Source organism: Hyla sarda, unplaced genomic scaffold (assembly GCF_029499605.1).
Source record: "Hyla sarda isolate aHylSar1 unplaced genomic scaffold, aHylSar1.hap1 scaffold_153, whole genome shotgun sequence".
In the NCBI taxonomy this organism is placed as follows: Eukaryota; Metazoa; Chordata; class Amphibia; order Anura; family Hylidae; genus Hyla; species Hyla sarda.
Window position 1 is genome coordinate 188,923 of NW_026608165.1, and position 23,972 is coordinate 212,894.

Here is a 23,972-nt window from a genome sequence, read left to right on the forward strand (position 1 = left end):
GCCCAGAGTGTGCATGGAAAATTGTCTGGCAGCCTCCCTGACAGCAAGCAGTGATAGTGCCCATGAAGGGCACCTTGTTGGGCCCGCCCCTTTCACGGTTATCGCTTCTCGGCCTTTTGGCTAAGATCAAGTGTAGTATCTGTTCTTATCAGTTTAATATCTGATACGTCCCCTATCTGGGGACCATATATTAAATGGATTTTTGAGAACGGGGGCCGATTTCGAAGCTTGCTTCCGTCGCCCTATGCATTGACCCGATATGGCAGTATCTTCGGGTACAGTGCACCACCCCCTTACAGGGTTAAAAAGAAAGATTCCTACTTTCATTGCTACCTGCTTGCTGGCTAGCCAGCTAGCCAGCCCTGTGGGCCTTGCTGCTGCTGCAGCCAAAAAACAAAAGGTGGTGCTGCTGCTGCTTCTGCTGCTTCTGCTTCTGCTTGTGTCTGGCCGCTGTTGGAGCGTCCAGGCACAGGACTTCTGCTGCTGCTGACTAAATGGCCTCCTTAATTGGATCATTTGAGTAGCCAGCACACCTGTGCAGGTAGGGCATGACATGATAGGCAGCTGCCTTGATAGCGGGTGGGTGCTGAATGTTCCTAATTGACAAAATAAGATTAATGCTTATGAAGAAATATAAAATCTCATCCCTTCCCCAATATCGCGCCACACCCCTACCCCTTAATTCCCTGGTTGAACTTGATGGACATATGTCTTTTTTCGACCGTACTAACTATGTAACTATGTAACATAACATGGGGGGGGGGGGGGGTCTCCTGGCTGTTCACACAGGTGTGTCATTGCTGTACATTGACCATGCATTGCTTCTGTGGTATTGCAAAGGCAAAGACAGATGCTTCCAGCCATCCATTGCACTAATGGATTGGTCATCAGCTGGCTGTCTATGTCCCGCATCAATATAGACCAAAGTACAGAGGGTTAGGCTATGCTATTGTGCACCTACCTGATGCATCAGAAGGTGCGAGGCCCTTGCTAAATTCTGTGCACAGACTTTGAGATCTATACTTTAGACTGTATCTAAACCTGCTCCAACATGGACTGACATTCTGGCCTACTTTCAGCCGATGCGACTTGTCTGTCGCTGAACAGTCGCTTTTTATGTATTCAGCACCTATGTATAATGTTGTAAAAATGCTCTAGAAGCTAAAGTCGCAGAAATGTCACACATATTTGGCCTGCAACTTTCTGTGCGACAAATTCAGACAGGAAAAATCAGTATAAATCCTTAGAAAATTATCCCCCAGTGTCTCCATCTGCTGGCGGTATTGAATAAGCATTGCTGCACTGATGGGGTATGCATTAGACGAAAAAAAAGAAGAAAAAGAAGAATAATACGCCCAGAAAAGAGGCGAAAAGGAGAAAAACGTAAAAAAACGTGAAAAAAAAGTAAGAGGAAGAGAAGGGAAAAAAAGGTGGAAATGGGTTTAAAAGTGATTTCGGCGGAGAAATATATATATATATATATATATATATATATATATACGCGCACACACACACATATATATAAACGTATTCTCCGTTGAGATATTGCAGCCGCTGCTGTGTCCAGGCCCAGGAGCCTTAGCACTGTGCTGTGATGTCACTCAATACCACTGACATCACTAGGTGTAAACAACATCTCTCCTTTGCTGTGTATGTGACTATGGAGCTGTTTGGTGATGTCGTCTATTACGGCCTTCATAGAAGCAACAGGAGATTGTTGCATCCATCTAGAACCCTCAGAACTACAGTGCTATGATGTCACTCACTTCCACAGGCCTTGCAGAGTGTAAACAACAACAACCCAGCTTTGTTGTGTATGTAACCATAGGGATTTGTGATGTCACCTAGAACCTTCACAGCAGCGACAGCTTTATGAGGAGCATCAGCACTGCTCTGCCTGAGCAGAACCATCACCGCCATAGGTTGTCAAATAACCCGGATTTAACCCACACAGGTAAGTCCAATGGGGTGCAGGCATGTCCTCTATGCTTACAGCTTCCCGTGGGTGTTGGTTTGATACCGTTTGGGGACAGCCAAGGAGGCATCTGCAGGCAACAAAGGTAGGTGTGTGCTTGTGTGTGTGTTTCCTATGCAGATCCTAAGCCCAGTGTCACATGCAAGTAGGAGGAGTAAGAAGGGTTCCTGGCAAATCCGGGTTATGGATTGCATTTAAAAAGGCCCCGTGGGAGTGCAATGGGCCCCTGTCTTGCTGCTTAGCAATAATGGTATGGGTTTAGGTTCTGCTGTGTGTACTGGTGGTTGACTGCCCCCCAGCCCAGAGTGTGCATGGAAAATTGTCTGGCAGCCTCCCTGACAGCAAGCAGTGATAGTGCCCATGAAGGGCACCTTGTTGGGCCCGCCCCTTTCACGGTTATCGCTTCTCGGCCTTTTGGCTAAGATCAAGTGTAGTATCTGTTCTTATCAGTTTAATATCTGATACGTCCCCTATCTGGGGACCATATATTAAATGAATTTTTGAGAACGGGGGCCGATTTCGAAGCTTGCTTCCGTCGCCCTATGCATTGACCCGATATGGCAGTATCTTCGGGTACAGTGCACCACCCCCTTACAGGGTTAAAAAGAAAGATTCCTACTTTCATTGCTACCTGCTTGCTGGCTAGCCAGCTAGCCAGCCCTGTGGGCCTTGCTGCTGCTGCAGCCAAAAAACAAAAGGTGGTGCTGCTGCTGCTTCTGCTGCTTCTGCTTCTGCTTGTGTCTGGCCGCTGTTGGAGCGTCCAGGCACAGGACTTCTGCTGCTGCTGACTAAATGGCCTCCTTAATTGGATCATTTGAGTAGCCAGCACACCTGTGCAGGTAGGGCATGACATGATAGGCAGCTGCCTTGATAGCGGGTGGGTGCTGAATGTTCCTAATTGACAAAATAAGATTAATGCTTATGAAGAAATATAAAATCTCATCCCTTCCCCAATATCGCGCCACACCCCTACCCCTTAATTCCCTGGTTGAACTTGATGGACATATGTCTTTTTTTGACCGTACTAACTATGTAACTATGTAACATAACATGGGGGGGGGGGGGGGGTCTCCTGGCTGTTCACACAGGTGTGTCATTGCTGTACATTGACCATGCATTGCTTCTGTGGTATTGCAAAGGCAAAGACAAATGCTTCCAGCCATCCATTGCACTAATGGATTGGTCATCAGCTGGCTGTCTATGTCCCGCATCAATATAGACCAAAGTACAGAGGGTTAGGCTATGCTATTGTGCACCTACCTGATGCATCAGAAGGTGCGAGGCCCTTGCTAAATTCTGTGCACAGACTTTGAGATCTATACTTTAGACTGTATCTAAACCTGCTCCAACATGGACTGACATTCTGGCCTACTTTCAGCCGATGCGACTTGTCTGTCGCTGAACAGTCGCTTTTTATGTATTCAGCACCTATGTATAATGTTGTAAAAATGCTCTAGAAGCTAAAGTCGCAGAAATGTCACACATATTTGGCCTGCAACTTTCTGTGCGACAAATTCAGACATGAAAAATCAGTATAAATCCTTAGAAAATTATCCCCCAGTGTCTCCATCTGCTGGCGGTATTGAATAAGCATTGCTGCACTGATGGGGTATGCATTAGACGAAAAAAAAGAAGAAAAAGAAGAATAATACGCCCAGAAAAGAGGCGAAAAGGAGAAAAACGTAAAAAAACGTGAAAAAAAAGTAAGAGGAAGAGAAGGGAAAAAAAGGTGGAAATGGGTTTAAAAGTGATTTCGGCGGAGAAATATATATATATATATATATATATATATATATATATATATATACGCGCACACACACACATATATATAAACGTATTCTCCGTTGAGATATTGCAGCCGCTGCTGTGTCCAGGCCCAGGAGCCTTAGCACTGTGCTGTGATGTCACTCAATACCACTGACATCACTAGGTGTAAACAACATCTCTCCTTTGCTGTGTATGTGACTATGGAGCTGTTTGGTGATGTTGTCTATTATGGCCTTCATAGAAGCAACAGGAGATTGTTGCATCCATCTAGAACCCTCAGAACTACAGTGCTATGATGTCACTCACTTCCACAGGCCTTGCAGAGTGTAAACAACAACAACCCAGCTTTGTTGTGTATGTAACCATAGGGATTTGTGATGTCACCTAGAACCTTCACAGCAGCGACAGCTTTATGAGGAGCATCAGCACTGCTCTGCCTGAGCAGAACCATCACCGCCATAGGTTGTCAAATAACCCGGATTTAACCCACACAGGTAAGTCCAATGGGGTGCAGGCATGTCCTCTATGCTTACAGCTTCCCGTGGGTGTTGGTTTGATACCGTTTGGGGACAGCCAAGGAGGCATCTGCAGGCAACAAAGGTAGGTGTGTGCTTGTGTGTGTGTTTCCTATGCAGATCCTAAGCCCAGTGTCACATGCAAGTAGGAGGAGTAAGAAGGGTTCCTGGCAAATCCGGGTTATGGATTGCATTTAAAAAGGCCCCGTGGGAGTGCAATGGGCCCCTGTCTTGCTGCTTAGCAATAATGGTATGGGTTTAGGTTCTGCTGTGTGTACTGGTGGTTGACTGCCCCCCAGCCCAGAGTGTGCATGGAAAATTGTCTGGCAGCCTCCCTGACAGCAAGCAGTGATAGTGCCCATGAAGGGCACCTTGTTGGGCCCGCCCCTTTCACGGTTATCGCTTCTCGGCCTTTTGGCTAAGATCAAGTGTAGTATCTGTTCTTATCAGTTTAATATCTGATACGTCCCCTATCTGGGGACCATATATTAAATGGATTTTTGAGAACGGGGGCCGATTTCGAAGCTTGCTTCCGTCGCCCTATGCATTGACCCGATATGGCAGTATCTTCGGGTACAGTGCACCACCCCCTTACAGGGTTAAAAAGAAAGATTCCTACTTTCATTGCTACCTGCTTGCTGGCTAGCCAGCTAGCCAGCCCTGTGGGCCTTGCTGCTGCTGCAGCCAAAAAACAAAAGGTGGTGCTGCTGCTGCTTCTGCTGCTTCTGCTTCTGCTTGTGTCTGGCCGCTGTTGGAGCGTCCAGGCACAGGACTTCTGCTGCTGCTGACTAAATGGCCTCCTTAATTGGATCATTTGAGTAGCCAGCACACCTGTGCAGGTAGGGCATGACATGATAGGCAGCTGCCTTGATAGCGGGTGGGTGCTGAATGTTCCTAATTGACAAAATAAGATTAATGCTTATGAAGAAATATAAAATCTCATCCCTTCCCCAATATCGCGCCACACCCCTACCCCTTAATTCCCTGGTTGAACTTGATGGACATATGTCTTTTTTCGACCGTACTAACTATGTAACTATGTAACATAACATGGGGGGGGGGGGGGGGGGGTCTCCTGGCTGTTCACACAGGTGTGTCATTGCTGTACATTGACCATGCATTGCTTCTGTGGTATTGCAAAGGCAAAGACAAATGCTTCCAGCCATCCATTGCACTAATGGATTGGTCATCAGCTGGCTGTCTATGTCCCGCATCAATATAGACCAAAGTACAGAGGGTTAGGCTATGCTATTGTGCACCTACCTGATGCATCAGAAGGTGCGAGGCCCTTGCTAAATTCTGTGCACAGACTTTGAGATCTATACTTTAGACTGTATCTAAACCTGCTCCAACATGGACTGACATTCTGGCCTACTTTCAGCCGATGTGACTTGTCTGTCGCTGAACAGTCGCTTTTTATGTATTCAGCACCTATGTATAATGTTGTAAAAATGCTCTAGAAGCTAAAGTCGCAGAAATGTCACACATATTTGGCCTGCAACTTTCTGTGCGACAAATTCAGACAGGAAAAATCAGTATAAATCCTTAGAAAATTATCCCCCAGTGTCTCCATCTGCTGGCGGTATTGAATAAGCATTGCTGCACTGATGGGGTATGCATTAGACGAAAAAAAAGAAGAAAAAGAAGAATAATACGCCCAGAAAAGAGGCGAAAAGGAGAAAAACGTAAAAAAACGTGAAAAAAAAGTAAGAGGAAGAGAAGGGAAAAAAAGGTGGAAATGGGTTTAAAAGTGATTTCGGCGGAGAAATATATATATATATATATATATATATATATATATATATATATACGCGCACGCACACACATATATATAAACGTATTCTCCGTTGAGATATTGCAGCCGCTGCTGTGTCCAGGCCCAGGAGCCTTAGCACTGTGCTGTGATGTCACTCAATACCACTGACATCACTAGGTGTAAACAACATCTCTCCTTTGCTGTGTATGTGACTATGGAGCTGTTTGGTGATGTCGTCTATTATGGCCTTCATAGAAGCAACAGGAGATTGTTGCATCCATCTAGAACCCTCAGAACTACAGTGCTATGATGTCACTCACTTCCACAGGCCTTGCAGAGTGTAAACAACAACAACCCAGCTTTGTTGTGTATGTAACCATAGGGATTTGTGATGTCACCTAGAACCTTCACAGCAGCGACAGCTTTATGAGGAGCATCAGCACTGCTCTGCCTGAGCAGAACCATCACCGCCATAGGTTGTCAAATAACCCGGATTTAACCCACACAGGTAAGTCCAATGGGGTGCAGGCATGTCCTCTATGCTTACAGCTTCCCGTGGGTGTTGGTTTGATACCGTTTGGGGACAGCCAAGGAGGCATCTGCAGGCAACAAAGGTAGGTGTGTGCTTGTGTGTGTGTTTCCTATGCAGATCCTAAGCCCAGTGTCACATGCAAGTAGGAGGAGTAAGAAGGGTTCCTGGCAAATCCGGGTTATGGATTGCATTTAAAAAGGCCCCGTGGGAGTGCAATGGGCCCCTGTCTTGCTGCTTAGCAATAATGGTATGGGTTTAGGTTCTGCTGTGTGTACTGGTGGTTGACTGCCCCCCAGCCCAGAGTGTGCATGGAAAATTGTCTGGCAGCCTCCCTGACAGCAAGCAGTGATAGTGCCCATGAAGGGCACCTTGTTGGGCCCGCCCCTTTCACGGTTATCGCTTCTCGGCCTTTTGGCTAAGATCAAGTGTAGTATCTGTTCTTATCAGTTTAATATCTGATACGTCCCCTATCTGGGGACCATATATTAAATGGATTTTTGAGAACGGGGGCCGATTTCGAAGCTTGCTTCCGTCGCCCTATGCATTGACCCGATATGGCAGTATCTTCGGGTACAGTGCACCACCCCCTTACAGGGTTAAAAAGAAAGATTCCTACTTTCATTGCTACCTGCTTGCTGGCTAGCCAGCTAGCCAGCCCTGTGGGCCTTGCTGCTGCTGCAGCCAAAAAACAAAAGGTGGTGCTGCTGCTGCTTCTGCTGCTTCTGCTTCTGCTTGTGTCTGGCCGCTGTTGGAGCGTCCAGGCACAGGACTTCTGCTGCTGCTGACTAAATGGCCTCCTTAATTGGATCATTTGAGTAGCCAGCACACCTGTGCAGGTAGGGCATGACATGATAGGCAGCTGCCTTGATAGCGGGTGGGTGCTGAATGTTCCTAATTGACAAAATAAGATTAATGCTTATGAAGAAATATAAAATCTCATCCCTTCCCCAATATCGCGCCACACCCCTACCCCTTAATTCCCTGGTTGAACTTGATGGACATATGTCTTTTTTCGACCGTACTAACTATGTAACTATGTAACATAACATGGGGGGGGGGGGGGTCTCCTGGCTGTTCACACAGGTGTGTCATTGCTGTACATTGACCATGCATTGCTTCTGTGGTATTGCAAAGGCAAAGACAAATGCTTCCAGCCATCCATTGCACTAATGGATTGGTCATCAGCTGGCTGTCTATGTCCCGCATCAATATAGACCAAAGTACAGAGGGTTAGGCTATGCTATTGTGCACCTACCTGATGCATCAGAAGGTGCGAGGCCCTTGCTAAATTCTGTGCACAGACTTTGAGATCTATACTTTAGACTGTATCTAAACCTGCTCCAACATGGACTGACATTCTGGCCTACTTTCAGCCGATGCGACTTGTCTGTCGCTGAACAGTCGCTTTTTATGTATTCAGCACCTATGTATAATGTTGTAAAAATGCTCTAGAAGCTAAAGTCGCAGAAATGTCACACATATTTGGCCTGCAACTTTCTGTGCGACAAATTCAGACAGGAAAAATCAGTATAAATCCTTAGAAAATTATCCCCCAGTGTCTCCATCTGCTGGCGGTATTGAATAAGCATTGCTGCACTGATGGGGTATGCATTAGACGAAAAAAAAGAAGAAAAAGAAGAATAATACGCCCAGAAAAGAGGCGAAAAGGAGAAAAACGTAAAAAAACGTGAAAAAAAAGTAAGAGGAAGAGAAGGGAAAAAAAGGTGGAAATGGGTTTAAAAGTGATTTCGGCGGAGAAATATATATATATATATATATATATATATATATATATATATATATATATACGCGCACACACACACATATATATAAACGTATTCTCCGTTGAGATATTGCAGCCGCTGCTGTGTCCAGGCCCAGGAGCCTTAGCACTGTGCTGTGATGTCACTCAATACCACTGACATCACTAGGTGTAAACAACATCTCTCCTTTGCTGTGTATGTGACTATGGAGCTGTTTGGTGATGTCGTCTATTATGGCCTTCATAGAAGCAACAGGAGATTGTTGCATCCATCTAGAACCCTCAGAACTACAGTGCTATGATGTCACTCACTTCCACAGGCCTTGCAGAGTGTAAACAACAACAACCCAGCTTTGTTGTGTATGTAACCATATTGATTTGTGATGTCACCTAGAACCTTCACAGCAGCGACAGCTTTATGAGGAGCATCAGCACTGCTCTGCCTGAGCAGAACCATCACCGCCATAGGTTGTCAAATAACCCGGATTTAACCCACACAGGTAAGTCCAATGGGGTGCAGGCATGTCCTCTATGCTTACAGCTTCCCGTGGGTGTTGGTTTGATACCGTTTGGGGACAGCCAAGGAGGCATCTGCAGGCAACAAAGGTAGGTGTGTGCTTGTGTGTGTGTTTCCTATGCAGATCCTAAGCCCAGTGTCACATGCAAGTAGGAGGAGTAAGAAGGGTTCCTGGCAAATCCGGATTATGGATTGCATTTAAAAAGGCCCCGTGGGAGTGCAATGGGCCCCTGTCTTGCTGCTTAGCAATAATGGTATGGGTTTAGGTTCTGCTGTGTGTACTGGTGGTTGACTGCCCCCCAGCCCAGAGTGTGCATGGAAAATTGTCTGGCAGCCTCCCTGACAGCAAGCAGTGATAGTGCCCATGAAGGGCACCTTGTTGGGCCCGCCCCTTTCACGGTTATCGCTTCTCGGCCTTTTGGCTAAGATCAAGTGTAGTATCTGTTCTTATCAGTTTAATATCTGATACGTCCCCTATCTGGGGACCATATATTAAATGGATTTTTGAGAACGGGGGCCGATTTCGAAGCTTGCTTCCGTCGCCCTATGCATTGACCCGATATGGCAGTATCTTCGGGTACAGTGCACCACCCCCTTACAGGGTTAAAAAGAAAGATTCCTACTTTCATTGCTACCTGCTTGCTGGCTAGCCAGCTAGCCAGCCCTGTGGGCCTTGCTGCTGCTGCAGCCAAAAAACAAAAGGTGGTGCTGCTGCTGCTGCTGCTTCTGCTGCTTCTGCTTCTGCTTGTGTCTGGCCGCTGTTGGAGCGTCCAGGCACAGGACTTCTGCTGCTGCTGACTAAATGGCCTCCTTAATTGGATCATTTGAGTAGCCAGCACACCTGTGCAGGTAGGGCATGACATGATAGGCAGCTGCCTTGATAGCGGGTGGGTGCTGAATGTTCCTAATTGACAAAATAAGATTAATGCTTATGAAGAAATATAAAATCTCATCCCTTCCCCAATATCGCGCCACACCCCTACCCCTTAATTCCCTGGTTGAACTTGATGGACATATGTCTTTTTTCGACCGTACTAACTATGTAACTATGTAACATAACATGGGGGGGGGGGGGTCTCCTGGCTGTTCACACAGGTGTGTCATTGCTGTACATTGACCATGCATTGCTTCTGTGGTATTGCAAAGGCAAAGACAAATGCTTCCAGCCATCCATTGCACTAATGGATTGGTCATCAGCTGGCTGTCTATGTCCCGCATCAATATAGACCAAAGTACAGAGGGTTAGGCTATGCTATTGTGCACCTACCTGATGCATCAGAAGGTGCGAGGCCCTTGCTAAATTCTGTGCACAGACTTTGAGATCTATACTTTAGACTGTATCTAAACCTGCTCCAACATGGACTGACATTCTGGCCTACTTTCAGCCGATGCGACTTGTCTGTCGCTGAACAGTCGCTTTTTATGTATTCAGCACCTATGTATAATGTTGTAAAAATGCTCTAGAAGCTAAAGTCGCAGAAATGTCACACATATTTGGCCTGCAACTTTCTGTGCGGCAAATTCAGACAGGAAAAATCAGTATAAATCCTTAGAAAATTATCCCCCAGTGTCTCCATCTGCTGGCGGTATTGAATAAGCATTGCTGCACTGATGGGGTATGCATTAGACGAAAAAAAAGAAGAAAAAGAAGAATAATACGCCCAGAAAAGAGGCGAAAAGGAGAAAAACGTAAAAAAACGTGAAAAAAAAGTAAGAGGAAGAGAAGGGAAAAAAAGGTGGAAATGGGTTTAAAAGTGATTTCGGCGGAGAAATATATATATATATATATATATATATATATATATATATATACGCGCACACACACACATATATATAAACGTATTCTCCGTTGAGATATTGCAGCCGCTGCTGTGTCCAGGCCCAGGAGCCTTAGCACTGTGCTGTGATGTCACTCAATACCACTGACATCACTAGGTGTAAACAACATCTCTCCTTTGCTGTGTATGTGACTATGGAGCTGTTTGGTGATGTCGTCTATTATGGCCTTCATAGAAGCAACAGGAGATTGTTGCATCCATCTAGAACCCTCAGAACTACAGTGCTATGATGTCACTCACTTCCACAGGCCTTGCAGAGTGTAAACAACAACAACCCAGCTTTGTTGTGTATGTAACCATAGGGATTTGTGATGTCACCTAGAACCTTCACAGCAGCGACAGCTTTATGAGGAGCATCAGCACTGCTCTGCCTGAGCAGAACCATCACCGCCATAGGTTGTCAAATAACCCGGATTTAACCCACACAGGTAAGTCCAATGGGGTGCAGGCATGTCCTCTATGCTTACAGCTTCCCGTGGGTGTTGGTTTGATACCGTTTGGGGACAGCCAAGGAGGCATCTGCAGGCAACAAAGGTAGGTGTGTGCTTGTGTGTGTGTTTCCTATGCAGATCCTAAGCCCAGTGTCACATGCAAGTAGGAGGAGTAAGAAGGGTTCCTGGCAAATCCGGGTTATGGATTGCATTTAAAAAGGCCCCGTGGGAGTGCAATGGGCCCCTGTCTTGCTGCTTAGCAATAATGGTATGGGTTTAGGTTCTGCTGTGTGTACTGGTGGTTGACTGCCCCCCAGCCCAGAGTGTGCATGGAAAATTGTCTGGCAGCCTCCCTGACAGCAAGCAGTGATAGTGCCCATGAAGGGCACCTTGTTGGGCCCGCCCCTTTCACGGTTATCGCTTCTCGGCCTTTTGGCTAAGATCAAGTGTAGTATCTGTTCTTATCAGTTTAATATCTGATACGTCCCCTATCTGGGGACCATATATTAAATGGATTTTTGAGAACGGGGGCCGATTTCGAAGCTTGCTTCCGTCGCCCTATGCATTGACCCGATATGGCAGTATCTTCGGGTACAGTGCACCACCCCCTTACAGGGTTAAAAAGAAAGATTCCTACTTTCATTGCTACCTGCTTGCTGGCTAGCCAGCTAGCCAGCCCTGTGGGCCTTGCTGCTGCTGCAGCCAAAAAACAAAAGGTGGTGCTGCTGCTGCTTCTGCTGCTTCTGCTTCTGCTTGTGTCTGGCCGCTGTTGGAGCGTCCAGGCACAGGACTTCTGCTGCTGCTGACTAAATGGCCTCCTTAATTGGATCATTTGAGTAGCCAGCACACCTGTGCAGGTAGGGCATGACATGATAGGCAGCTGCCTTGATAGCGGGTGGGTGCTGAATGTTCCTAATTGACAAAATAAGATTAATGCTTATGAAGAAATATAAAATCTCATCCCTTCCCCAATATCGCGCCACACCCCTACCCCTTAATTCCCTGGTTGAACTTGATGGACATATGTCTTTTTTCGACCGTACTAACTATGTAACTATGTAACATAACATGGGGGGGGGGGGGGGTCTCCTGGCTGTTCACACAGGTGTGTCATTGCTGTACATTGACCATGCATTGCTTCTGTGGTATTGCAAAGGCAAAGACAAATGCTTCCAGCCATCCATTGCACTAATGGATTGGTCATCAGCTGGCTGTCTATGTCCCGCATCAATATAGACCAAAGTACAGAGGGTTAGGCTATGCTATTGTGCACCTACCTGATGCATCAGAAGGTGCGAGGCCCTTGCTAAATTCTGTGCACAGACTTTGAGATCTATACTTTAGACTGTATCTAAACCTGCTCCAACATGGACTGACATTCTGGCCTACTTTCAGCCGATGCGACTTGTCTGTCGCTGAACAGTCGCTTTTTATGTATTCAGCACCTATGTATAATGTTGTAAAAATGCTCTAGAAGCTAAAGTCGCAGAAATGTCACACATATTTGGCCTGCAACTTTCTGTGCGACAAATTCAGACAGGAAAAATCAGTATAAATCCTTAGAAAATTATCCCCCAGTGTCTCCATCTGCTGGCGATATTGAATAAGCATTGCTGCACTGATGGGGTATGCATTAGACGAAAAAAAAGAAGAAAAAGAAGAATAATACGCCCAGAAAAGAGGCGAAAAGGAGAAAAACGTAAAAAAACGTGAAAAAAAAGTAAGAGGAAGAGAAGGGAAAAAAAGGTGGAAATGGGTTTAAAAGTGATTTCGGCGGAGAAATATATATATATATATATATATATATATATATATATATATATACGCGCACACACACACATATATATAAACGTATTCTCCATTGAGATATTGCAGCCGCTGCTGTGTCCAGGCCCAGGAGCCTTAGCACTGTGCTGTGATGTCACTCAATACCACTGACATCACTAGGTGTAAACAACATCTCTCCTTTGCTGTGTATGTGACTATGGAGCTGTTTGGTGATGTCGTCTATTATGGCCTTCATAGAAGCAACAGGAGATTGTTGCATCCATCTAGAACCCTCAGAACTACAGTGCTATGATGTCACTCACTTCCACAGGCCTTGCAGAGTGTAAACAACAACAACCCAGCTTTGTTGTGTATGTAACCATAGGGATTTGTGATGTCACCTAGAACCTTCACAGCAGCGACAGCTTTATGAGGAGCATCAGCACTGCTCTGCCTGAGCAGAACCATCACCGCCATAGGTTGTCAAATAACCCGGATTTAACCCACACAGGTAAGTCCAATGGGGTGCAGGCATGTCCTCTATGCTTACAGCTTCCCGTGGGTGTTGGTTTGATACCGTTTGGGGACAGCCAAGGAGGCATCTGCAGGCAACAAAGGTAGGTGTGTGCTTGTGTGTGTGTTTCCTATGCAGATCCTAAGCCCAGTGTCACATGCAAGTAGGAGGAGTAAGAAGGGTTCCTGGCAAATCCGGGTTATGGATTGCATTTAAAAAGGCCCCGTGGGAGTGCAATGGGCCCCTGTCTTGCTGCTTAGCAATAATGGTATGGGTTTAGGTTCTGCTGTGTGTACTGGTGGTTGACTGCCCCCCAGCCCAGAGTGTGCATGGAAAATTGTCTGGCAGCCTCCCTGACAGCAAGCAGTGATAGTGCCCATGAAGGGCACCTTGTTGGGCCCGCCCCTTTCACGGTTATCGCTTCTCGGCCTTTTGGCTAAGATCAAGTGTAGTATCTGTTCTTATCAGTTTAATATCTGATACGTCCCCTATCTGGGGACCATATATTAAATGGATTTTTGAGAACGGGGGCCGATTTCGAAGCTTGCTTCCGTCGCCCTATGCATTGACCCGATATGGCAGTATCTTCGGGTACAGTGCACCACCCCCTTACAGGGTTAAAAAGAAAGATTCCTACTTTCATTGCTACCTGCTTGCTGGCTAGCCAGCTAGCCAGCCCTGTGGGCCTTGCTGCTGCTGCAGCCAAAAAACAAAAGGTGGTGCTGCTGCTGCTTCTGCTGCTTCTGCTTCTGCTTGTGTCTGGCCGCTGTTGGAGCGTCCAGGCACAGGACTTCTGCTGCTGCTGACTAAATGGCCTCCTTAATTGGATCATTTGAGTAGCCAGCACACCTGTGCAGGTAGGGCATGACATGATAGGCAGCTGCCTTGATAGCGGGTGGGTGCTGAATGTTCCTAATTGACAAAATAAGATTAATGCTTATGAAGAAATATAAAATCTCATCCCTTCCCCAATATCGCGCCACACCGCTACCCCTTAATTCCCTGGTTGAACTTGATGGACATATGTCTTTTTTCGACCGTACTAACTATGTAACTATGTAACATAACATGGGGGGGGGGGGGGGGGTCTCCTGGCTGTTCACACAGGTGTGTCATTGCTGTACATTGACCATGCATTGCTTCTGTGGTATTGCAAAGGCAAAGACAAATGCTTCCAGCCATCCATTGCACTAATGGATTGGTCATCAGCTGGCTGTCTATGTCCCGCATCAATATAGACCAAAGTACAGAGGGTTAGGCTATGCTATTGTGCACCTACCTGATGCATCAGAAGGTGCGAGGCCCTTGCTAAATTCTGTGCACAGACTTTGAGATCTATACTTTAGACTGTATCTAAACCTGCTCCAACATGGACTGACATTCTGGCCTACTTTCAGCCGATGCGACTTGTCTGTCGCTGAACAGTCGCTTTTTATGTATTCAGCACCTATGTATAATGTTGTAAAAATGCTCTAGAAGCTAAAGTCGCAGAAATGTCACACATATTTGGCCTGCAACTTTCTGTGCGACAAATTCAGACAGGAAAAATCAGTATAAATCCTTAGAAAATTATCCCCCAGTGTCTCCATCTGCTGGCGGTATTGAATAAGCATTGCTGCACTGATGGGGTATGCATTAGACGAAAAAAAAGAAGAAAAAGAAGAATAATACGCCCAGAAAAGAGGCGAAAAGGAGAAAAACGTAAAAAAACGTGAAAAAAAAGTAAGAGGAAGAGAAGGGAAAAAAAGGTGGAAATGGGTTTAAAAGTGATTTCGGCGGAGAAATATATATATATATATATATATATATATATATATATATATATATACGCGCACACACACACATATATATAAACGTATTCTCCGTTGAGATATTGCAGCCGCTGCTGTGTCCAGGCCCAGGAGCCTTAGCACTGTGCTGTGATGTCACTCAATACCACTGACATCACTAGGTGTAAACAACATCTCTCCTTTGCTGTGTATGTGACTATGGAGCTGTTTGGTGATGTCGTCTATTATGGCCTTCATAGAAGCAACAGGAGATTGTTGCATCCATCTAGAACCCTCAGAACTACAGTGCTATGATGTCACTCACTTCCACAGGCCTTGCAGAGTGTAAACAACAACAACCCAGCTTTGTTGTGTATGTAACCATAGGGATTTGTGATGTCACCTAGAACCTTCACAGCAGCGACAGCTTTATGAGGAGCATCAGCACTGCTCTGCCTGAGCAGAACCATCACCGCCATAGGTTGTCAAATAACCCGGATTTAACCCACACAGGTAAGTCCAATGGGGTGCAGGCATGTCCTCTATGCTTACAGCTTCCCGTGGGTGTTGGTTTGATACCGTTTGGGGACAGCCAAGGAGGCATCTGCAGGCAACAAAGGTAGGTGTGTGCTTGTGTGTGTGTTTCCTATGCAGATCCTAAGCCCAGTGTCACATGCAAGTAGGAGGAGTAAGAAGGGTTCCTGGCAAATCCGGGTTATGGATTGCATTTAAAAAGGCCCCGTGGGAGTGCAATGGGCCCCTGTCTTGCTGCTTAGCAATAATGGTATGGGTTTAGGTTCTGCTGTGTGTACTGGTGGTTGACTGCCCCCCAGCCCAGAGTGTGCATGGAAAATTGTCTGGCAGCCTCCCTGACAGCAAGCAGTGATAGTGCCCATGAAGGGCACCTTGTTGGGCCCGCCCCTTTCACGGTTATCGCTTCTCGGCCTTTTGGCTAAGATCAAGTGTAGTATCTGTTCTTATCAGTTTAATATCTGATACGTCCCCTATCTGGGGACCATATATTAAATGGATTTTTGAGAACGGGGGCCGATTTCGAAGCTTGCTTCCGTCGCCCTATGCATTGACCCGATATGGCAGTATCTTCGGGTACAGTGCACCACCCCCTTACAGGGTTAAAAAGAAAGATTCCTACTTTCATTGCTACCTGCTTGCTGGCTAGCCAGCTAGCCAGCCCTGTGGGCCTTGCTGCTGCTGCAGCCAAAAAACAAAAGGTGGTGCTGCTGCTGCTTCTGCTGCTTCTGCTTCTGCTTGTGTCTGGCCGCTGTTGGAGCGTCCAGGCACAGGACTTCTGCTGCTGCTGACTAAATGGCCTCCTTAATTGGATCATTTGAGTAGCCAGCACACCTGTGCAGGTAGGGCATGACATGATAGGCAGCTGCCTTGATAGCGGGTGGGTGCTGAATGTTCCTAATTGACAAAATAAGATTAATGCTTATGAAGAAATATAAAATCTCATCCCTTCCCCAATATCGCGCCACACCCCTACCCCTTAATTCCCTGGTTGAACTTGATGGACATATGTCTTTTTTCGACCGTACTAACTATGTAACTATGTAACATAACATGGGGGGGGGGGGGGGTCTCCTGGCTGTTCACACAGGTGTGTCATTGCTGTACATTGACCATGCATTGCTTCTGTGGTATTGCAAAGGCAAAGACAAATGCTTCCAGCCATCCATTGCACTAATGGATTGGTCATCAGCTGGCTGTCTATGTCCCGCATCAATATAGACCAAAGTACAGAGGGTTAGGCTATGCTATTGTGCACCTACCTGATGCATCAGAAGGTGCGAGGCCCTTGCTAAATTCTGTGCACAGACTTTGAGATCTATACTTTAGACTGTATCTAAACCTGCTCCAACATGGACTGACATTCTGGCCTACTTTCAGCCGATGCGACTTGTCTGTCGCTGAACAGTCGCTTTTTATGTATTCAGCACCTATGTATAATGTTGTAAAAATGCTCTAGAAGCTAAAGTCGCAGAAATGTCACACATATTTGGCCTGCAACTTTCTGTGCGACAAATTCAGACAGGAAAAATCAGTATAAATCCTTAGAAAATTATCCCCCAGTGTCTCCATCTGCTGGCGATATTGAATAAGCATTGCTGCACTGATGGGGTATGCATTAGACGAAAAAAAAGAAGAAAAAGAAGAATAATACGCCCAGAAAAGAGGCGAAAAGGAGAAAAACGTAAAAAAACGTGAAAAAAAAGTAAGAGGAAGAGAAGGGAAAAAAAGGTGGAAATGGGTTTAAAAGTGATTTCGGCGGAGAAATATATATATATATATATATATATATATATATATATATATATACGCGCACACACACACATATATATAAACGTATTCTCCATTGAGATATTGCAGCCGCTGCTGTGTCCAGGCCCAGGAGCCTTAGCACTGTGCTGTGATGTCACTCAATACCACTGACATCACTAGGTGTAAACAACATCTCTCCTTTGCTGTGTATGTGACTATGGAGCTGTTTGGTGATGTCGTCTATTATGGCCTTCATAGAAGCAACAGGAGATTGTTGCATCCATCTAGAACCCTCAGAACTACAGTGCTATGATGTCACTCACTTCCACAGGCCTTGCAGAGTGTAAACAACAACAACCCAGCTTTGTTGTGTATGTAACCATAGGGATTTGTGATGTCACCTAGAACCTTCACAGCAGCGACAGCTTTATGAGGAGCATCAGCACTGCTCTGCCTGAGCAGAACCATCACCGCCATAGGTTGTCAAATAACCCGGATTTAACCCACACAGGTAAGTCCAATGGGGTGCAGGCATGTCCTCTATGCTTACAGCTTCCCGTGGGTGTTGGTTTGATACCGTTTGGGGACAGCCAAGGAGGCATCTGCAGGCAACAAAGGTAGGTGTGTGCTTGTGTGTGTGTTTCCTATGCAGATCCTAAGCCCAGTGTCACATGCAAGTAGGAGGAGTAAGAAGGGTTCCTGGCAAATCCGGGTTATGGATTGCATTTAAAAAGGCCCCGTGGGAGTGCAATGGGCCCCTGTCTTGCTGCTTAGCAATAATGGTATGGGTTTAGGTTCTGCTGTGTGTACTGGTGGTTGACTGCCCCCCAGCCCAGAGTGTGCATGGAAAATTGTCTGGCAGCCTCCCTGACAGCAAGCAGTGATAGTGCCCATGAAGGGCACCTTGTTGGGCCCGCCCCTTTCACGGTTATCGCTTCTCGGCCTTTTGGCTAAGATCAAGTGTAGTATCTGTTCTTATCAGTTTAATATCTGATACGTCCCCTATCTGGGGACCATATATTAAATGGATTTTTGAGAACGGGGGCCGATTTCGAAGCTTGCTTCCGTCGCCCTATGCATTGACCCGATATGGCAGTATCTTCGGGTACAGTGCACCACCCCCTTACAGGGTTAAAAAGAAAGATTCCTACTTTCATTGCTACCTGCTTGCTGGCTAGCCAGCTAGCCAGCCCTGTGGGCCTTGCTGCTGCTGCAGCCAAAAAACAAAAGGTGGTGCTGCTGCTGCTTCTGCTGCTTCTGCTTCTGCTTGTGTCTGGCCGCTGTTGGAGCGTCCAGGCACAGGACTTCTGCTGCTGCTGACTAAATGGCCTCCTTAATTGGATCATTTGAGTAGCCAGCACACCTGTGCAGGTAGGGCATGACATGATAGGCAGCTGCCTTGATAGCGGGTGGGTGCTGAATGTTCCTAATTGACAAAATAAGATTAATGCTTATGAAGAAATATAAAATCTCATCCCTTCCCCAATATCGCGCCACACCGCTACCCCTTAATTCCCTGGTTGAACTTGATGGACATATGTCTTTTTTCGACCGTACTAACTATGTAACTATGTAACATAACATGGGGGGGGGGGGGGGGGTCTCCTGGCTGTTCACACAGGTGTGTCATTGCTGTACATTGACCATGCATTGCTTCTGTGGTATTGCAAAGGCAAAGACAAATGCTTCCAGCCATCCATTGCACTAATGGATTGGTCATCAGCTGGCTGTCTATGTCCCGCATCAATATAGACCAAAGTACAGAGGGTTAGGCTATGCTATTGTGCACCTACCTGATGCATCAGAAGGTGCGAGGCCCTTGCTAAATTCTGTGCACAGACTTTGAGATCTATACTTTAGACTGTATCTAAACCTGCTCCAACATGGACTGACATTCTGGCCTACTTTCAGCCGATGCGACTTGTCTGTCGCTGAACAGTCGCTTTTTATGTATTCAGCACCTATGTATAATGTTGTAAAAATGCTCTAGAAGCTAAAGTCGCAGAAATGTCACACATATTTGGCCTGCAACTTTCTGTGCGACAAATTCAGACAGGAAAAATCAGTATAAATCCTTAGAAAATTATCCCCCAGTGTCTCCATCTGCTGGCGGTATTGAATAAGCATTGCTGCACTGATGGGGTATGCATTAGACGAAAAAAAAGAAGAAAAAGAAGAATAATACGCCCAGAAAAGAGGCGAAAAGGAGAAAAACGTAAAAAAACGTGAAAAAAAAGTAAGAGGAAGAGAAGGGAAAAAAAGGTGGAAATGGGTTTAAAAGTGATTTCGGCGGAGAAATATATATATATATATATATATATATATATATATATATATATATACGCGCACACACACACATATATATAAACGTATTCTCCGTTGAGATATTGCAGCCGCTGCTGTGTCCAGGCCCAGGAGCCTTAGCACTGTGCTGTGATGTCACTCAATACCACTGACATCACTAGGTGTAAACAACATCTCTCCTTTGCTGTGTATGTGACTATGGAGCTGTTTGGTGATGTCGTCTATTATGGCCTTCATAGAAGCAACAGGAGATTGTTGCATCCATCTAGAACCCTCAGAACTACAGTGCTATGATGTCACTCACTTCCACAGGCCTTGCAGAGTGTAAACAACAACAACCCAGCTTTGTTGTGTATGTAACCATAGGGATTTGTGATGTCACCTAGAACCTTCACAGCAGCGACAGCTTTATGAGGAGCATCAGCACTGCTCTGCCTGAGCAGAACCATCACCGCCATAGGTTGTCAAATAACCCGGATTTAACCCACACAGGTAAGTCCAATGGGGTGCAGGCATGTCCTCTATGCTTACAGCTTCCCGTGGGTGTTGGTTTGATACCGTTTGGGGACAGCCAAGGAGGCATCTGCAGGCAACAAAGGTAGGTGTGTGCTTGTGTGTGTGTTTCCTATGCAGATCCTAAGCCCAGTGTCACATGCAAGTAGGAGGAGTAAGAAGGGTTCCTGGCAAATCCGGGTTATGGATTGCATTTAAAAAGGCCCCGTGGGAGTGCAATGGGCCCCTGTCTTTCTGCTTAGCAATAATGGTATGGGTTTAGGTTCTGCTGTGTGTACTGGTGGTTGACTGCCCCCCAGCCCAGAGTGTGCATGGAAAATTGTCTGGCAGCCTCCCTGACAGCAAGCAGTGATAGTGCCCATGAAGGGCACCTTGTTGGGCCCGCCCCTTTCACGGTTATCGCTTCTCGGCCTTTTGGCTAAGATCAAGTGTAGTATCTGTTCTTATCAGTTTAATATCTGATACGTCCCCTATCTGGGGACCATATATTAAATGGATTTTTGAGAACGGGGGCCGATTTCGAAGCTTGCTTCCGTCGCCCTATGCATTGACCCGATATGGCAGTATCTTCGGGTACAGTGCACCACCCCCTTACAGGGTTAAAAAGAAAGATTCCTACTTTCATTGCTACCTGCTTGCTGGCTAGCCAGCTAGCCAGCTAGCCAGCCCTGTGGGCCTTGCTGCTGCTGCAGCCAAAAAACAAAAGGTGGTGCTGCTGCTGCTTCTTCTGCTTCTGCTTCTGCTTGTGTCTGGCCGCTGTTGGAGCGTCCAGGCACAGGACTTCTGCTGCTGCTGACTAAATGGCCTCCTTAATTGGATCATTTGAGTAGCCAGCACACCTGTGCAGGTAGGGCATGACATGATAGGCAGCTGCCTTGATAGCGGGTGGGTGCTGAATGTTCCTAATTGACAAAATAAGATTAATGCTTATGTAGAAATATAAAATCTCATCCCTTCCCCAATATCGCGCCACACCCCTACCCCTTAATTCCCTGGTTGAACTTGATGGACATATGTCTTTTTTCGACCGTACTAACTATGTAACTATGTAACATAACATGGGGGGGGGGGGGGGGTCTCCTGGCTGTTCACACAGGTGTGTCATTGCTGTACATTGACCATGCATTGCTTCTGTGGTATTGCAAAGGCAAAGACAAATGCTTCCAGCCATCCATTGCACTAATGGATTGGTCATCAGCTGGCTGTCTATGTCCTGCATCAATATAGACCAAAGTACAGAGGGTTAGGCTATGCTATTGTGCACCTACCTGATGCATCAGAAGGTGCGAGGCCCTTGCTAAATTCTGTGCACAGACTTTGAGATCTATACTTTAGACTGTATCTAAACCTGCTCCAACATGGACTGACATTCTGGCCTACTTTCAGCCGATGCGACTTGTCTGTCGCTGAACAGTCGCTTTTTATGTATTCAGCACCTATGTATAATGTTGTAAAAATGCTCTAGAAGCTAAAGTCGCAGAAATGTCACACATATTTGGCCTGCAACTTTCTGTGCGACAAATTCAGACAGGAAAAATCAGTATAAATCCTTAGAAAATTATCCCCCAGTGTCTCCATCTGCTGGCGGTATTGAATAAGCATTGCTGCACTGATGGGGTATGCATTAGACGAAAAAAAAGAAGAAAAAGAAGAATAATACGCCCAGAAAAGAGGCGAAAAGGAGAAAAACGTAAAAAAACGTGAAAAAAAAGTAAGAGGAAGAGAAGGGAAAAAAAGGTGGAAATGGGTTTAAAAGTGATTTCGGCGGAGAAATATATATATATATATATATATATATATATATATATATATATATATACGCGCACACACACACATATATATAAACGTATTCTCCGTTGAGATATTGCAGCCGCTGCTGTGTCCAGGCCCAGGAGCCTTAGCACTGTGCTGTGATGTCACTCAATACCACTGACATCACTAGGTGTAAACAACATCTCTCCTTTGCTGTGTATGTGACTATGGAGCTGTTTGGTGATGTCGTCTATTATGGCCTTCATAGAAGCAACAGGAGATTGTTGCATCCATCTAGAACCCTCAGAACTACAGTGCTATGATGTCACTCACTTCCACAGGCCTTGCAGAGTGTAAACAACAACAACCCAGCTTTGTTGTGTATGTAACCATAGGGATTTGTGATGTCACCTAGAACCTTCACAGCAGCGACAGCTTTATGAGGAGCATCAGCACTGCTCTGCCTGAGCAGAACCATCACCGCCATAGGTTGTCAAATAACCCGGATTTAACCCACACAGGTAAGTCCAATGGGGTGCAGGCATGTCCTCTATGCTTACAGCTTCCCGTGGGTGTTGGTTTGATACCGTTTGGGGACAGCCAAGGAGGCATCTGCAGGCAACAAAGGTAGGTGTGTGCTTGTGTGTGTGTTTCCTATGCAGATCCTAAGCCCAGTGTCACATGCAAGTAGGAGGAGTAAGAAGGGTTCCTGGCAAATCCGGGTTATGGATTGCATTTAAAAAGGCCCCGTGGGAGTGCAATGGGCCCCTGTCTTGCTGCTTAGCAATAATGGTATGGGTTTAGGTTCTGCTGTGTGTACTGGTGGTTGACTGCCCCCCAGCCCAGAGTGTGCATGGAAAATTGTCTGGCAGCCTCCCTGACAGCAAGCAGTGATAGTGCCCATGAAGGGCACCTTGTTGGGCCCGCCCCTTTCACGGTTATCGCTTCTCGGCCTTTTGGCTAAGATCAAGTGTAGTATCTGTTCTTATCAGTTTAATATCTGATACGTCCCCTATCTGGGGACCATATATTAAATGGATTTTTGAGAACGGGGGCCGATTTCGAAGCTTGCTTCCGTCGCCCTATGCATTGACCCGATATGGCAGTATCTTCGGGTACAGTGCACCACCCCCTTACAGGGTTAAAAAGAAAGATTCCTACTTTCATTGCTACCTGCTTGCTGGCTAGCCAGCTAGCCAGCCCTGTGGGCCTTGCTGCTGCTGCAGCCAAAAAACAAAAGGTGGTGCTGCTGCTGCTTCTGCTGCTTCTGCTTCTGCTTGTGTCTGGCCGCTGTTGGAGCGTCCAGGCACAGGACTTCTGCTGCTGCTGACTAAATGGCCTCCTTAATTGGATCATTTGAGTAGCCAGCACACCTGTGCAGGTAGGGCATGACATGATAGGCAGCTGCCTTGATAGCGGGTGGGTGCTGAATGTTCCTAATTGACAAAATAAGATTAATGCTTATGAAGAAATATAAAATCTCATCCCTTCCCCAATATCGCGCCACACCCCTACCCCTTAATTCCCTGGTTGAACTTGATGGACATATGTCTTTTTTCGACCGTACTAACTATGTAACTATGTAACATAACATGGGGGGGGGGGGGGGTCTCCTGGCTGTTCACACAGGTGTGTCATTGCTGTACATTGACCATGCATTGCTTCTGTGGTATTGCAAAGGCAAAGACAAATGCTTCCAGACATCCATTGCACTAATGGATTGGTCATCAGCTGGCTGTCTATGTCCCGCATCAATATAGACCAAAGTACAGAGGGTTAGGCTATGCTATTGTGCACCTACCTGATGCATCAGAAGGTGCGAGGCCCTTGCTAAATTCTGTGCACAGACTTTGAGATCTATACTTTAGACTGTATCTAAACCTGCTCCAACATGGACTGACATTCTGGCCTACTTTCAGCCGATGCGACTTGTCTGTCGCTGAACAGTCGCTTTTTATGTATTCAGCACCTATGTAT

At 46.1% G+C, this 23,972-nt stretch overlaps 11 non-coding genes across 11 annotated transcripts; all 11 read left to right on the top strand.

Annotated features, from left to right (window-relative positions):
* The first annotated feature begins 100 nt into the window (after positions 1-100).
* Positions 101-291, top strand: LOC130309430 (U2 spliceosomal RNA). Its single transcript, XR_008858098.1, has one exon. It is a non-coding gene; the product is annotated as a U2 spliceosomal RNA (small nuclear RNA).
* Positions 292-2,373: 2,082 nt separating this feature from the next.
* On the top strand, positions 2,374-2,564 carry LOC130309528 (U2 spliceosomal RNA). Its single transcript, XR_008858192.1, has one exon. It is a non-coding gene; the product is annotated as a U2 spliceosomal RNA (small nuclear RNA).
* A 2,091-nt stretch (positions 2,565-4,655) lies between these two features.
* LOC130309431 (U2 spliceosomal RNA) lies at positions 4,656-4,846 on the top strand. Its single transcript, XR_008858099.1, has one exon. It is a non-coding gene; the product is annotated as a U2 spliceosomal RNA (small nuclear RNA).
* Positions 4,847-6,940: 2,094 nt separating this feature from the next.
* Positions 6,941-7,131, top strand: LOC130309432 (U2 spliceosomal RNA). The gene has a single exon (XR_008858100.1). It is a non-coding gene; the product is annotated as a U2 spliceosomal RNA (small nuclear RNA).
* A 2,095-nt stretch (positions 7,132-9,226) lies between these two features.
* On the top strand, positions 9,227-9,417 carry LOC130309435 (U2 spliceosomal RNA). The gene has a single exon (XR_008858101.1). It is a non-coding gene; the product is annotated as a U2 spliceosomal RNA (small nuclear RNA).
* Positions 9,418-11,509: 2,092 nt separating this feature from the next.
* LOC130309436 (U2 spliceosomal RNA) lies at positions 11,510-11,700 on the top strand. The gene has a single exon (XR_008858102.1). It is a non-coding gene; the product is annotated as a U2 spliceosomal RNA (small nuclear RNA).
* A 2,090-nt stretch (positions 11,701-13,790) lies between these two features.
* On the top strand, positions 13,791-13,981 carry LOC130309437 (U2 spliceosomal RNA). The gene has a single exon (XR_008858103.1). It is a non-coding gene; the product is annotated as a U2 spliceosomal RNA (small nuclear RNA).
* A 2,094-nt stretch (positions 13,982-16,075) lies between these two features.
* LOC130309438 (U2 spliceosomal RNA) lies at positions 16,076-16,266 on the top strand. Its single transcript, XR_008858104.1, has one exon. It is a non-coding gene; the product is annotated as a U2 spliceosomal RNA (small nuclear RNA).
* A 2,090-nt stretch (positions 16,267-18,356) lies between these two features.
* On the top strand, positions 18,357-18,547 carry LOC130309439 (U2 spliceosomal RNA). Its single transcript, XR_008858105.1, has one exon. It is a non-coding gene; the product is annotated as a U2 spliceosomal RNA (small nuclear RNA).
* Positions 18,548-20,641: 2,094 nt separating this feature from the next.
* On the top strand, positions 20,642-20,832 carry LOC130309441 (U2 spliceosomal RNA). The gene has a single exon (XR_008858107.1). It is a non-coding gene; the product is annotated as a U2 spliceosomal RNA (small nuclear RNA).
* Positions 20,833-22,935: 2,103 nt separating this feature from the next.
* Positions 22,936-23,126, top strand: LOC130309442 (U2 spliceosomal RNA). The gene has a single exon (XR_008858108.1). It is a non-coding gene; the product is annotated as a U2 spliceosomal RNA (small nuclear RNA).
* The last annotated feature ends 846 nt before the right edge of the window (positions 23,127-23,972 follow it).